Genomic DNA, 16,659 nt, shown 5'->3' with positions numbered 1-16,659 from the left:
CTACAGGCATTAGCCACCACGCCCGGCTAATTAAAAAAAAAATTTTTTTTGTAGAGATGGGTTCTCACTATGTTGCTCTGGCTGATCTCAAATTCCTGGCCTCAAGTAATCTTTCTGCCACAGCTTTTTAAAGTGCTAGGATTGCAGGCATGAGCCACTATGCCTAGTATAGAGTGTTATATTATTTTCAAAGTCTTATTCCTAGAGCCATTTATTGACTTTGGCCTAAATAACTCAATATGATATTTGGCCTAAATATCTCTGAAATATGATATTTGGCCTAAATAATGAAATAAATGAAATAAATATGATATTTGGCCTAAATAACTCTGAAACTTTTTTTGACATATTATGGGGAATGATAATGAGGGAAGGGGGACAGACACTTTTTACTAAGAGATAACTTAGTGCCACTTAAGGAAGAACAAAAATAAATTATCAGAAAAATAAAAGATGAAGTGCAAAAGTTCTGTGGCAAAGATGATGATAGTTAAATAATGTATTTTTGTGACTCATGGTAGCTTTAACTTTGTTCTTAAAATTCTGAGTAATTTAAGGGTTCACATTTGAAGAATGTACCGCATTACAGATAACAGTTTATTCCAAGTAAATGCATTTCAAAATTTGCTGTTGGTTTTGTATTAGATTATTCTCAGCCTACTTCATTATCAAGCTATACTATTTTATTCATGCAGTTTGATGATCTTACAGCAGAGAAGGAAGCTGTATCTTCAAAATGTGTCAATTTGGCTAAAGACAATCAAGTTCTTCAACAGGAGTTATTATATATGAAAAAAGTACAACAGGAATGTGAAAAACTTGAGGAGGATAAAAAGATGTTGGAAGAAGAAATATTAAATCTTAAGACACATATGGAAAACAATATGGTAGAACTTAGTAAACTACAAGAATATAAATCGGAGCTAGATGAAAGGGCAGTGCAGGCAGTAGAAAAATTAGAAGAAATCCATTTACAGGTCAGTTTTTTAAATCAGGTAAGTTTATCTGTAATGTGCTTTCCTTTATTTCACTGCAAATTATATTTTGGATATGTGTATATTGTGTTTCCTCTGCCTCTCTTGTAGCAATTTGCTTTGTAGAGTTCTAGAAAAAAAATGGTGTCTGTTTTTTCTTTTAAATATTTAAATTTCCATTATTATTACAACAAAATCAATCTTTCAGAGTAATGATTCTTACTATGGAGTCATTTGATGATTAAGACCAGTTGGCATAAGAAAAAGTTGTGATTTAGAAATTATGTGATACTTTTGAATTGGTCTTAAGCTACATTGTTCGTTGATCACTTTTTAAAATTATGAATGGATTCTATTGCTTTTTATATGACCAGATTACATTAATACTAACATAATTATGATTTCAAATTTTTATAAATCAGACTTAATTCTGAATTCAGTTATTAGTTTTGATACTGCTGATAAACATTTTAAGCTTCAGCCTCTTTTTTTAACATATTAAAAATTGCTCTTTGAATCACTGACTCAAAATGAAAGGCAACAAACATATAATAATTAGGTTATAAGTGTTTTAAAAGTATATTCTTTTCATTTGTTTTAGAAACAAGCATAATATGAAAAACAATTAGAGCAGTTAAACAAGGATAATACAGCTTCACTAAATAAGAAGGAACTCACACTTAAAGATGTGGAATGTAAATTCTCCAAAATGAAAACTACTTATGAAGAGGTTACAACCGAATTAGAAGAATATAAGGAAGCCTTTACAGCAGCATTGAAAGCTAACAATTCCATGTCAAAAAAATTAACGAAGTAAGTCCAAACATACACTCATAGAAAATGAATTAAGCTCATTAATTTGTTTTGAAAGTATAATTTTTAGTGATATGGCTTCAGGATATTAGTAGGAAGTGAATGCTAATTTGACAATGTAATTTTGGAAAATAATGGTAGTAAGTAATCTTACCTTTAAAATGTTAGTCAAGGATAGTTTCTGTCTCTCCTCTCATTTTTCTTTTTTTTTTTTTTTTTTTTTTTTTGTTGCTTTTGTATGGCTTTTTTCCCCTGAAAAGTCTCTTGTAGTTAACTTAATCTGTTAGTTTTTTTCACTAAGTATTTTTGAAGCTTTATAATTAATAAAGTGATCTTGTTTTAAATTACTTGTCAGAATTTCCCTAAATAGTAATATTAATGAGTTTATTTTTCAGTAGATCACAACCTAAACCCAAAGTGTCAAGTGGTACTGCTACTCTGGGCACAATCGTTTTTGAGTGTGATCTTTAGTATTATCACTAGAGGGTGCCTCAAGAAAGACTATTTGTGTAACATATTCAAGATGTTACAGAAAGGCATCCTTGTGAAATAGGAAATAATTATCACAGGAATTTAAAGAAGTGTAATTCACAAAGTGGTTGAAAAATAACACCTTGTTCAGCCTGAAGAGGTGTGGGGAAGGCAGAAAGAACAAGCCTCACCTCCAGTGCCTTGGTCACAGTGCTGGGGGCTAATTGCCTTCAGAGATGTTTTAGTTCTTTTTGATCAACAACCAAACAATCTAGTTCTCCCCTAGGAGTTGTTGCTCTGAATTATTCCTCATTACCAAATGTTTAATTGGTCCTAGATAATTGGTGAAATGTACAAGGGTGAAACCTAAAACTGGCTTACTAAACACAAGTATTCCTAGATTTTTTTTGTTAGTTTTCTTAACCTACATTAAGGAGTACAACATGATGTTTTGATATAATTATTTCTAGTGAAGTGGTTCTTATAATCAAGCAAATCAACATATTCCTTTTCCCACGTTGTTACACTTTAAATACAAGTATTTCAAATGGAATCTTCAGAATCTTACAAGTAGAGCCATTTTAGAAGGCAGCAAGTTTTACCTGTTGTGCCATACATGACTGATAGCCATTTCTCTTCCCTGTCTACTTTGTTTGAGCTGCATGTTCAGTATAAATCACCTCAGAAACACAGGTGCTTCTTTAGAATGATTTTAAAAGTATAATTCCTTACAACAGGTATGCTCTCACACATCTTTGGTGTGAAAACACTGTTTAGTGGGTAATTTGGTTTACTCTCAGGGCAAATTTTTAAAAACTGCCAAGTCATTAAGAATTATTTAAGGAAAAATGAAATACTAAGCATTTGTCTTTGCTATCTTTACAGATCGAATAAGAAAATAGCAATGATCAGCACCAAACTCCTTATGGAGAAAGAGTGGGTGAAATATTTTCTCAGCACTCTTCCTACAAGGCGAGGCCCAGAGTCACCTTGTGTTGAAAATCTTACTAGTATAGGACTCAACAGAAAATATATTCCCCAAATGCCTGTAAGAATTCCACTTCAAACCCTCAGACTTCAAATAACTGCAAGAACTACTTGACTGAGGTTAGTTATATATGACTGTTTCTCTTTTGGGTTTCATTTCTCTAATATAATTCTTGTCTTTAATTTGGTGAAATACTGAGTTGTTCTGTTGACTTATGCATGTGAAATAAAGATCATAATTAGCTGTGTTAACACAGAAAGAAAATGGGAACTTTACATTTTTTAATTCCCTGGAGCTCTCATTTTCAAGAGATACCCATTTGTTAAGTTTATTCAATAAATGTGATTAAACTGACATGTTTAAAATATCTTTAAAAGCTGCATTTAAGTTAGGTTTTAGAAATTGCACGTTATTGCCTGATAACTGACGATATACTTTGAGATGCTTTGGCTTACTCTCTAATTGATTGCAGTTTAGCTGTGGTTCATACCACCTTTTTTTTTTTTTTTTTTTTTTTGAGGCAGTATCTCACTCTGTCACCCAGGAGTGTCGTGGCACAATCTCGGCTCACTGCAACCTCCACCTCCTGGGTTCAAGTGATTCTCCTGCCTCAGCCTCCTGAGTAGCTGAGACTACAGGGGCCCACCATTACACCCAGCTAATGTTTGTATGTTTAGTAGAGGCAGGGTTTCACCATATTGGCCAGGCTGTTCTCGAACTCCTGACCTTGTGATCTGCCTGCCTCAGCCTCCCAAAGTGCATGAGCCACAGTGCCCAGCTCATGTCATTTTTAACGTTTCTTTGCACCGGCCAGGCATGGTGGCTCATGCCTATAATCCCAGCACTTTGGGAGGCTGAGGCAGGTGTGTCACAAGGTCAGGAGTTCAAGACCAGCCTGGCCAAGATGGTGAAACCCCACCTCTACTAAAAGTACAAAAAAAAATTAGCGAAGTGTGGTGGTGGGCACCTGTAATCCCAGCTACTAGGGAGGCTGAGGCAGAGAACTGCTTGAACCCAGGAGGTGGAGGTTGCAGTGAGCCGAGATTGCGCCACTGCACTCCAACCTGGGTGACAGGGCGAGACTACGTCTTGAAAATAAAAAATTTTTAAAAAAGTTTATTTGCACCATCTCAACTCTTCCCACTCATAATCACAACTGAATGATTGGCATCTAAACACTTTACCCCATATATGGATGTTTATTATAGTAGAATCCAAAATAATTGCATTTTATAAATTACACAAAATCCTAAAATGTTCATTTCCATTTTTATGTTAAAAGCTTTGTGCTTGGCCAGGAACGGTGGCTCACACTTGTAATCCCAACATTTTGGGAGGCCAAGGCAGGCACATCACCTGAGGTCAGGAGTTTGAGACCCACCTGGCCAACATGATGAAACCTGTCTCTACTAAAAATACAAAAATTAGCAAGGCATGTTGGCAGGCGTATGTTATCTCAGATACTCAGGAGGCTGAGGCAGGAGAATCACTTGAACCCAGGAGACGGAGGTTGCAGTGAGCCAAGATCATACCACTGCACTATAGCCTGGGTGATGGAGATTCCATCTCAAAAAAAAAAAAAAGGTTTGTGCTTTTCTTACATAAGAGCACATCCTCTGTAAAAATCCTGGAAGAAAGCCTAGGAAATACTCTTCTGGACATCATACTTGTCAATTAATTTATGGCTAAGTCCTCAGAAGCAATTGCAAGAGTAACAAAAATTGACAAATGTGATCTAATTAAGCTAAAGAGCTTCTGCACAGCATGAGAAACTATCACAGGATTAAACAGACAGCCTAAAGAATGGAAGAAAATGTTCACAAACTATGGATACAGCAAATGCCTATTATCCAGAATCCATAAGAGAGTTAAACAAATCAACAAGCAAACAATAAATAACACCAGTAAAAATGGGCAAAGGACATGAACAGACATTTCTCAAAATAACACATGTAAGTGGCTGACAAGCATATTAACAAGTGCTTACCATTGCTAATCACCAGAAAAATGTGAAACAAAACATCACAAGTCAGAATGACTTTTGTTAAAAAGTGAAACAAAAAAAAAACAAACCAAAAAAGATGTTGGGGAGGCTGTGGAGAAAAGGGAATGCACACTGTATGTGGCAATGTAAATTAGTTCAGCTACTATGGAGAGAAGTTTGGAAATTAAGAACTAAGAATGACCATTGGATGCAGCAACCCCATAACTATACTGGGGTGTACTGATAGGACAATAAATCATTGTAACAAAAAGATGCATGCACATGTATTTTCATTGCAGCACTATTCACAATAGCAAAGACATGGAGTCAATCCAGGTGCATCCAAGGTAGATTGAAAATCCAAGTTAGATGGGAAATTTCATATATACCGTGGAATACTATGCAGCCATAAAAAGAACAAAATCATGTCATTTGAAGCAACATGGATACAGCTGGAATCCACTCTCCTAAGCAAACTAACGCAGAAACAGAAACCAAATATCTCATGTTTTCATTCATGTGGGAGCTACACATTGGGTGCACATTGTCATAAACATGAGAATAATAGACACTGGGAAATAAGAACGGGGAGGGACGGAGTGGGCCAGGGTTGGAAAACTGCCTATTGGGTCCTATGCTCACTACTTGTGTGATGGGTTCAATTGTACTCCAAACCTCGGCATCCCTCAATATACCTTTGGAAGAAACCTACACAGGTACTGCCGTAATTTAGAATACAAACTAGAAAAAAAAAAAAAAAAACAAGAAAAATTTACTATAAAAAAAGTTTACTATAAGTAGAGAATAGAAATTTCATTTTAAGATAAAATTTATTGAAGTAAAAAATGGATTAAACTTTTATAAAGGGCAGAGTTTCGCTAAGAATTTCAAAGCAATGCATTCATTGCAAAAGATGACTTTAATTATTTAATTATTATTACTATTTTTTTTGAGTCAGCGTCTCACTCTGTCTCCAGGCTGGAGTGCAGTGGTGCAATCTTGGCTCACTGCAACCTCCACCTCCTGGCTTCAAGCAATTCTCCTGCCTTAGCCTCCCAAGTAGCTGGGACAGGTGCACGTTACCACGCCCAGCTAATTTTTGTATTTTTAGTAGAGACAGGGTTTCCCCATGTTGGCGAGGATGGTCTCGATCTCCTGACCTCGTGATCTGCCTGCATTGGCCTCCCCAAGTGCTGGGATTACAGGCATGAGTCACCATGCCTGGCCATTGTTTAACCTTTGTACTAATAAAACACTACCTTTCTAAAATCATGTATATGCAGTAGACCAATATTAACTGTATTTTTGTCCGATTACTCTAAACAGCATTACACAGATACATCCTCTGTTATCTAAGCTTAAAATAAGTAGAAATTTTACTTTATTTATGTGATTATTTTTCTATTTAAGCAAACTTCAAGTTATGTCTAGTCACTAAAAATACTAAAGGCCACATTTTGTAAGTGATATATTATTTTCATTATAATGTTTCTTGTTTAATTTAAACATTATTATTATTTTTACTTGTTTTAGATGGAGCTGGACTGTGTAAAACAAATAATTAGAGAAACAAAGAGAAGTATGTTGCCAAAATTTTTAAATTAAATTTAGTTTTATTTTAGAAATAAAGTGTAAATAGCAAATGGCATTCCTTTTCATTGTTGGGCTAGTAGATACTATATCAAGTATTTTTTTCTTACACACATCTAATGAAAGATGTGAAAACAAAAACTTTCACAGAGAAGACTGTACTTATGCACCATAAATTCATCATGTTCCATAGCTTAAAAAATTCCCAAGAAGTCTGTGCATCTCTTTTTCACTCGCTCTGCAATTTCTTCCCTTTTGCCATCCCCATGGAACTGTCAGCCAGCACACTGAAACGATTCTCAGAAAACACAGGCATCATCAAGTTCTCAGGGTTTTGGCAGAGATTGAAGGCCAACAGACCTCAGACTCATTTTGAAATCCTTAGCTGAGCAATAACCCTTCATAAGCAGTCACTTGACAGGAGACATTTTAAATCTCCTGTCATTTACTGTGTCATTGGCTTATGTCTGTTCTCAGGAAAAATTCCAAATGTTTCACCATGAAATAAAAACACCCACGTCAATGTGATTCTTGTCAAGTTACTCAGCCTTGTCTCTCACCACTTACCACACTCTGCCCTTTGCTCCAGCACCAAACTGTATGGAGTGGAACTCCACAGGGCTCTTCCTCACCTCAGGCTATTTGCCTTCACCTCTTCCCTCTATCTGGCAAGCTTTTCCTTGTCCTTCAGGTATCAACCTATGTTATCTCCTCCACCAGAAAGCCCATGATATTGACATAAAAGTGGGTAGGTGTCCCTTCTGTGTGTTCCAGTAGTGCCCTGCTGTATACCTGTCATGGTATCTATGACTCTATATGGACATTACCTGCCTGTCTGGTTTTTTAGGTTATAGCATATGACTGTTGAGAGAGGACCACACCATCTTCATCTTGTAATTCCAGTGCTGGTTCTAGTACCTTAGCACGTGGCTGTTGATTTCATGAATGAAGAATGAAAAAGCTCTGATATTTAAACACAATTAGAATTAATGCCATGTGTAAATTATTAGATAGTAATTTTGTATTGTAAATGTACATACATATTTCCCATTCTTATTAACTCTGATAAAGTTCTCAACTCTTTAATTTTTAAACTCACACTTAGTTAACTGAAGTGTTTTGGATAAAGAACATAATTCTTTCTTTTTCTTTCCAGCTGTTGCTGTGTTGGACACTTGCTCCCATCTACTTTCCTCTCTAGAATCCACTGGTAAGCCACATCTAATAAAGAGAATGTTCAACAATAAAGTCTTAAGGAAAAATTGTATGATTTAAAAGATTATAAAACTTTATTACTGGGCTATTTACACAACATTTTAATTGTTTCTCATAAAATATATAACATTACAATATTTACTGAAGTAGGATATTTTTGTATCATATGTACGATGATAATTTATAGGGTATTTTAAATAATGTTTTTTTAACCTCCTTAAGTTTTAAGTAGATCTTGCAAATGAAAACAAGTATTATTGAGTTTGACATACTCAAATTGCCCAAATGTCAGCTGTTTAAATAGCCAAAAAACCAAGTCATCATTGATACTTTAGTTAAGGTCATCGAAGGCTTATTTGCATTTTACAGTTTTTATTACTTAGGAGAGTTAAGGAGTACCTGCCAGGTTTGTCCATGCTAATGCTACGATTTTGTTTTTGTAGTTCAACTGTATTTTGTATGGAGATACTTTGAGGCTCTGTAGATATCTGGTTACTCCTCAGAACCCACTAGATTTAGCATTTCATGGATGACTTGTGTTTGAACACTTATTACTATTATGATGGTTGCCAGATGATTATTTTCTTATTCTCTTCTTTGTTCTACATGGAGAAATAAAACCAATAAATAAAGGAGAAGGGAAAGCTCATGATTCTGGTGCTCCAGTTCCCCAAGATTAGGCCAGTGGTAGACATTCCAAGCTGACTTTGTGTCTTTTTGATTTGTCCCCATTACTCTGTCAGCACTTTTTTACTTTCTGGCAGAAGATGTTCTAAGCTAATCTTGTATTTTCTCTGCCCCAGTGCTGGAATGAGTAATTTTTCTTAGAAGCAGAGGTGGAGCCACTGAGGAAGCACAGGCAAGCCCTCCCCAGTGCATGGTCACTGGTCCCCAACAGAAGAACAACTGCTGCATCCACTGAGGTACAAAGAAACTAGCAAGGGACCTTCTGGCTGTCTGGGGACAGTCCTCTTGTGGTCCCTGGCTGAGCCTCAAAGGTTGTGGATTAGTCTTCCTGTAGCCTCTGTGCTGTAACTTTAGAACGGGGCTCTGTGGGAAGGACCCTGGGAGACCCAACAGCACAGCATGTCTCATCTGCCAAATGTCCCTCCCTTCCTCACACTCTGACACTCAGGAATAAGGTAGATGACATGTCCAGGCAGTGCCAGGCCACCTCACTGTCTCCTTTGAGATGGGCCTAGAGGGCCTTTGGGGGTGAGTCTGGAACTCGGCACCTGGAGCCTGAGGTTGATTTTCTCTCCCTGTGTCTTGGAGGAAAGGCTGTGTCCCAAAAAAATCCCCAGGGCCTGACCTCTGGGCACACATGCAGGGAGGGAGGGTCTGTGAGCTGAGGGGGTCATTGTAATAAGACTTTGAGCACCGCTCAGGGGCCTGGTCAGTGGACCATGGTCAGACATGACCTGGTCATCAGGACCTGGTCAGTTGGGACCTGATCAGCAGAGGCCTGGTTAGTGGTGGCCTCCTCAGTAAAGGCCTCATCAGTGGGGACCTGGCAACCTAGTCATTGGAAGCCTGGTCAGTGGGGGGACCTCGTCAGTGGTGGCCTTATTAGTGGGGCCTGATTGGTTGGAACATAAACAATGAAAAACTGGTTGGTGGGGCATATACAGTATACCAGGGGCCTGCTCAGTGTGGGGCCTTAGTGGCTTGGAGTCTGGTCAGTGAGGGCCTGGTCAGAGGGGGCTCAGTCAGCTGGGGACTGATCCATGGAGAATTGTTCAGTGGGGGTTCGGGTGAGTAGCAACCTGGTAAGTTGTGGTCTTGTCAGTGGGAACCTGGGCAGTGGGGACCAGGTCAGTGGGAAATTGGTCAGTGGGGTCTGGTCCATGAGGCCTTTTAAGTGCGGGCCTGGTACATGGTCAGTGGGGACTTGGTCAGTGGGACTTGGTCAATGGAGGAGTGGTCATTAGGGGCCTCATCAGTGGGAACCTGGTCAGGGGCGGCTGGTCAGTAGGAACCTGGCAGCTGGCTACTATGTGACCTCAGGCAGGGGGTTTGTCTGTGGAGCCTCCTTGCCTCCATCTGCAGGGAAGGTGAGTCAGGGCACCCTGGAGGGTGGCTGGAAAGAGAAGGTGAGAAGATGTGTTGAATCCGGCACTGCTTGGCAGACCTACAACTTTACACATGACCTGTGTTCCACCTAGAGAGGGTGCCAGCCTTCTCTGCTCTACCGGGTGCCCCTCCTCTGTCTGCATCCCCAAGACCACCATGGGTGGGGAGGGCAGAGATTGGGGAGAACCTGTAGAGGCTCTAATGCTGGCCATGCACCCTGGTGGTGACAGTGATGAGGACCTGGGTGCACCCGTGAGTGGAGAAGCTAGGCCTGGCCAGAGAAGCAAGACAAACAAACACACACATACGCATACACACACATACACGTGCACACACGCACGGGCGCACACACATGCACAAACACATTGCATGCACATGTCAGTTCAGGGGATAGAGGACACTGACTCTGGGCCCTGTTGACCCAAGCAGGCTCCCGTTGTGGTGGGTTGTGTCACCCCACAATGTCACTGTTGCTGAGCCCCCATCACCTCTGTGTTGTGGAGCAGTTAGAGACACACAGCAGTGTCTGTGAGTGGCTCTGCATGAAGGACCGTTTTCCAGGTGAGAGGCACATCTCAACACAGCTGACCGATTAGACTCAGGTGAGTGGGACCTGCTCTCTTCTCTTCCTCCTGGCTTGGGGACAGTCACTATCAGGTGGGTGGTTTTGGCCTCTGGGCAGCTACTGAGGGTAATCCCTGAACACTCACTGGGTGCCTGTTCTGTGCTGACAGTCATCTCATTCATCCTCACAGCAATGCCATTCTGCATCTTTTCTGATCACCCCCATGACCACCCAGGACAACCCCATCAGGGCCCTGTCACCAGGCCCAGTCCAGCTCCATGATAACCAAGACGCAGGTCCAGAGACAACCGCCCTGCATGGTGCCTGCTTCTGACCCCCCTTGGTGGGTAGTGACCAGCACAACATGGAAGAAGCCAGGGCAGCATGAGGCCAGCTGCCCTGCAGCCCCAGATGGCTCCTGGGCCTTGGGAAGTCATTCTTAAAGGGGAAGTTGGTCACTTTGAGGTCCCTGGAGGGAAGGGCGAATGTGCTTCCCAACAGCCCTGGCAGCCAGCAGCATGCCATACATCTTCTCACCCAACCTGTGTGACAGAGGCCTCCTCCTGGGGCACAAGTCCCATACCTAAATGGTCCTGTCCCAGTTGGACCACATGCTGAGCCCTGAGAAGGGAGGGGCACCATGGGCCCCCCTGCAGCAGCCAGGATTACCACCCAGCAGACTTGGCCTTCTGTGGCCCTGGCCAGACTTAGAATTTGGCCCAAGACAAGCTTACTCAGAGCAGCTTCTCAGTACTTGGGGCCTGTGTGTGCCAGGCAAGGCCAAGCTGGCTCAAAGAACAACTAGCCACCTCTGCAAGAGTGTGCCAGGAGCAGATGGAGCAGTCACCAACCTCCCCCACTCAAGGAAACAGGGATGGCCAGGTTCCCACAGCCTGAGTGACCACCACCTGACAGCTGATGGAGCGGAGGCCTGAGGAAAAGCAGATGGTGCTGGGGCCCTACCTCCAGGGCAGAAGAACTGATTTACCCTGACTGGCAGTGAGTGAGGAGGTTGGTGGCTGGTCCACCGGCTCCTGGCACACCCTTGCAAAGGTGGCTGGTTCCTCTTTGAGGAACCAGCTTGGCCTTGCCTGGCATGCACAGGCCTCAGTGCAACAAAAGTGCTGCAAATGGAGCCACAGAGAGAAAATGAGCAGCAGGCTCAGGAACAGGGTGTGCACTGCCTTTGGGGCTCCAGTCCATGCATCGGGGCTTCTATAGCACTGCGGGCTTATTGGGTGCCAAGAGGCAGACCACAGGCCATCTTGAGGGGGACTCTGGTAAGAGCTTCCTTGGGTATGTGGATGATGTCCAGGATGTTGGCCTGGTGTCCCTGAAAGAGCACTAACAGGTCCATGACTGGGTCCAGGTCCTGCCTGGGCTAATTGGCAAAGAGCTCACTGACAGTGTTGAAGGCATCTATGGTGAAGTGGCATCTATGTTCAAGTGCAGAAAGGGCCCAATCTGGTGGATGAACCACATGGCCAGCTTCTGGGTGCAGGCACAGTGCCACATCTTTTGTCACTTCCTGATGCGCCCCACCAGCACTGAGGAGACAGCCTGGAGACAGAGCAAGAGGAAGGCTGAGAAGGATGAGATGGTGAGTGCCAGATTCTTCCTGGCCCTGAGCCCACCCCCAGGGTGACATTCAAACTTTAGGAGTGGGAGAGCAAGATTGATGGCTTCAAGTGCCTCACTAAGAAGATGGACAACAGGGCCCTCAGCTCAACTTCACAGCCAATGAGTTGATATGCAAGCAGGTGATGGTGACAGGCTTTAAGAAAGAGCATCAGAAGGCTGCCAGTTCTCCTTCAGCCTCAGCCAGGCCTTGGAGCTGGACCAGGCCATCCACTTCAGTATAGATGCCTTCCACACAATCAATGAGCTCTTTGCCAATCAGTCCAGGCAGGACCTGGACCCAGCCATGGACCTGTTAGTGCTGTCTCAGGGACACCAGACCAACATCCTGGACATCATCCACATACACAAGGAAGCTCTTACCAAAGTCACGGAGAACAGACAACAAGTGGCAGAAGGGAAGATAGAGGTGCAGAGGCTGATGATGTCAGAATCACAGGAACAGGATTTCTCTGGCCACTTTGGCTGAAATTCACCACTTCCATCCAATTCCAGTGAGAGACATGGACTCACAGATGTAGCATTTCTTGCAACAAGAGATACTACTTTTTCAAAAAGTCACCCAGGAATTGATAGTGTTGAATGACTCGATACTCAATTGTGGACTGTTTCCAGTTCAAGGATACTTTCTACAGTAGATTAATAACACTAGCAAAGAGCTAGTTCAAGGATGGTTTTGGGCTTAACTGAAATCGAGCTGAATACAGAATTGTATAAGAAACAGTTAATATGGTGATAGAATAGAAACAGTAGCAAACGTGAACTAAATCATGCTATGAATGCCTACACTACCACTGTAACTTTTGGAAGAATGATAATACCACTTTATTGCTTTTTGAAGTATGAATATTTTAGTGCTCTAGACCTCAAACCCTATAAAGGGTCTCAAAGAAGTTGGCTGGATAAAGCCTGCTGTGGATGTGTTTATACTCAAAGATTGATGATGCAATTCAATTATGTGTCCCCACCAAATCTCATGTTGAATTATATTTCCTAATTGGAAGGTTGATCCTGGTATAAGGTGATTGAATTATGAAGGCAAATTTCTCATGAATGGTTCAGCACCATCCCCTTGTACCATCCTCACAATAATGAGTGACTTCTCATGAGATCTGGTCACTGAAAACTCTATCCCTACTCTCTGTGTTTTCCCCTTGCCATGTGAGACAACTCTATTTCTTTGCCTTCCATGATTATTAAAAGATTTCTGAGGCCTCCTAGAAGCAGAAGCACTGTGCTTCCTGTCCAACCTGTAGAACCACGAGCCAATTAAACCTCTTTTTCAAAATAAATCATACAGAAAATGGCAAATGAGGATTGGAGCATTGCTATAGAGATACCTGGAAATGTGGAAGCAGTTTTGGAACCAGGTAATGGACAGAGGTTGGAAGAGTTTGGAGGGGTCAAAAGAAGACAGATAGATGAGAAAACTTTTGGACCATCTAAGAGACTGGTTAAATGGTTGTGATAAAAATCCTGACAGAAACATGGACAGTCAAGGCCAGGCTGAGGAGGTCTCAGATAGAAATAAGAAGCTTTCTGGAAAATGTCTTCCTTTTGGATATGGAAAGCTTACACAATGCCTGTACCATCAATTGTACCCTTAAGCAGTGAATTTGCTTTTATTTCAGAGGCTCATAGGCAAAAGAGGCTCTAGCCTTGACTCAGATGAGACTTTGGACTTTGTAACTTTGAGTTAATGCTGAAATGAATTAAGACTTTGGGAGACTGCTGGCAAGGAGTGACTGTATTTTGCAGTGTGAGAAGGACATGAGATTCACGGGGTCAGGGACAGAATAATATGGTTTTTCTCTATGTCCCTACCAAAACTCATGTGAAATTGTATTCTGTAATGTTAGAGGTGGGGCCTAGGTGGAAAAAAATTTAGTCATAAAATGGTGCAGGTAGATCCTTCACAAATGATAAAGGACCATCACCTTGATGCTATCCTCCTGAGAGTGAGTGAGTTCTCATGAGGTCTGGTTGTTTAACAGGCTGTGGAACCTCTCTCCTCACTCTGCCTTCCTCCTACTCCTGCTTTAGGAGGCATCTCATTGTCCCTTGGCTTTCTGATATAATTAGGAGGCTTCCTGATTCCTCCCAAAAACAGAAGACACTATGCTTCCTTCACAGCTTGCAGAACCATGAATCAATTACACCTCTTTTATTTACAATAATACAGAAAATTAGAACTGCAGACAGGAGCTGTGAAATGTCTTCAAGGCCCTTTTCCCTTTGTCTTGGCTATTAGCACAGGGCTTCTTTATATGCAAATTTCTGAAATCTTGAATTTTTCCCCTTAAATGGGATTTTTGTTATTGCTACATAGCCAACCTGCTATACAGATATCTGAAAAAGTAGAAGCAGTCTCAGTAGTGGGTAGCAAACAAAGATTGGAAGGGTTTGGAGGGATTAGAGTATGAGAGGGAGTGGGAGGGAGTGATTTAATCATGGACGGGTGGGGGTGGATGTGGAAGGGAAAAAGGGGTGGGTAGGGTGGGAAGGAGTAGACTGGCTGTAGGTGGGAGGGTGGTGGGTAGTAGGAAGGGGGAGTAGCCTGCTGCAGAGGCAGAGCCTCTTGGAAAACCCCTACTAGGGCAGTGCACCGGTGGCTTTGCAGGTTTGAGCCCCCATGGCTGCTCTCATGGACTGGACTTGTGTTGAGTGCCTGTAGCTTTTCCACACAGAGGGTGCAAGCTGTTGGTGGGTCTATGAATCTGGGGTCTGGAGGGTGGTAGCCCCCTGTGTGGGGGCTCCAAGTCCATATTTTCCTTCTGCATTACCCTAGTAGAGGTTTCCCAAGAACTCTGCGTCTGCAGCAGGCTGCTGCCTGGAAACAGTGGGAGGTGGGGGTGGGAGGCAGACCTTTCACCAACGGTTAGGCAGCATCTTCTTGACGCTGTCCTCATGATAGTGCATTCTCATGAGATCTGGTTATATAACAGGGTGTGGCACCTCTTTCCTCTCTCAGTCTTGCTTCTAGTCCTGCCATATGAAACATCTCATTGCCCCTTGGCCTTCTGGTATGATTGGGAGGCTTCCTGATCCTCCCAGAAGCAGAAGCCACTATGCTTCCTTTACAGCCTGCTGAACCATGAGCCAATTAAACCTCTTCATTTATGATCATACAGAAAATTAGTGCCATGAAGTGGAGCCATGAAATGCCTTTAAGGCCCTTTCCCGTTTGTCTTGGCAAATAGCACTCAGCTTCTTTTCATGGAAATATCTGAAGCCTTGTTGAATTTTCCCCCTGAAAATAGACTTTTCTTCTTTTACCACATTGTGAGGCTGTGATAAAGATAGCTGACAATGTAGAAGCAGGTTGAGAAATGGGTAAAAGACAGAGGTTGGGAGAGTTGGGAAAGCTTAGAAGACAGCAAGATGAGGAAAAGTTTAGACCACTATAGAGAATTGTTAAATACTTGTGATCAGAAGGCTGACAAAAGAATAAACACTGAAGTCCAGATTTAAAAGGTCTCAGATGAGAATGAGGAATTTCCTATGAACAGGAGCCAAGGTTACATTTGATTGGCCTTAGCAAAGAATGTGGCTGCACGGTGAACCTGCCCTGGAGATCTGTGAAACTATGAACTTGAGGTGATGATTTAGGATGTATCTGGTGGAATGAACATCTAGGCAGCATAGCACAAGAGGTATCCTGTCTGCATTGAACAGCCTGTGTTCTTATGTGTGACCTAAGAAATGACTTCAAGTTGGAACTTCAAGTGGAGATCTAAAGTTTGGAAAATTTGGAGCCTGGACAAGTGGTCAAAAAGAAAAGCTGGCTTTGCGGGGGAAAATTCAAGGATTGGGGTATTTGCATAAAAAGGAACCCAGTGCAAATAGCCAAGACAGTGGGAAAAAGGCCTTGAAGGTATTTTAGAGACCTCTGCAGCAGCCCTTGCTGTCACAGGCCCTGGGACCTAGGACAGAAGAATGGTTTCCTGGGCAAGCTCCATGGCCTTGCTGTTGTGTGCATCCTTAGGACACTGCTGGCTGCATCCCTGCAGCCCCAGCTCCAGCCATGGCTGAAACATGCACAGGTACAGCTTGCATCACTGCTTCAGAGGTGGCTCCAAGCCTTGATGGTTTCCATATAGTGTTAGGCCAGCAGGTGCACAGAGCAAGAGAATAGAGGCTTGGGAGCCCCCATCTAGACTCCACAGGATGCACAGAAAATCCTGGATGTCCAGGAAGAAGCTTTTCCAAGAGGCAGAGCCTCATGAGAAACCTCTACTAGAGAAGCAAAGAAGGGACATACAGGGTTAAAGCCCCCACAGAGGGAGGCATCATTCTCCAAACCCCAGATTTGTAGACCCACCAACAGCTTGCACCCTCAGTGTGGAAA

At 42.2% G+C, this 16,659-nt stretch overlaps 1 pseudogene; it reads left to right on the top strand.

The window, feature by feature from the left end:
• Positions 1-16,659, top strand: part of LOC129030109 (ankyrin repeat domain-containing protein 18A-like) — a 50,200-nt pseudogene that overhangs the window by 9,051 nt on the left and 24,490 nt on the right.

This window comes from Pongo pygmaeus, chromosome 12, assembly GCF_028885625.2.
Source record: "Pongo pygmaeus isolate AG05252 chromosome 12, NHGRI_mPonPyg2-v2.0_pri, whole genome shotgun sequence".
NCBI classification, from domain to species: Eukaryota; Metazoa; Chordata; class Mammalia; order Primates; family Hominidae; genus Pongo; species Pongo pygmaeus.
This window is presented reverse-complemented; position numbering and strand designations above follow the sequence as displayed.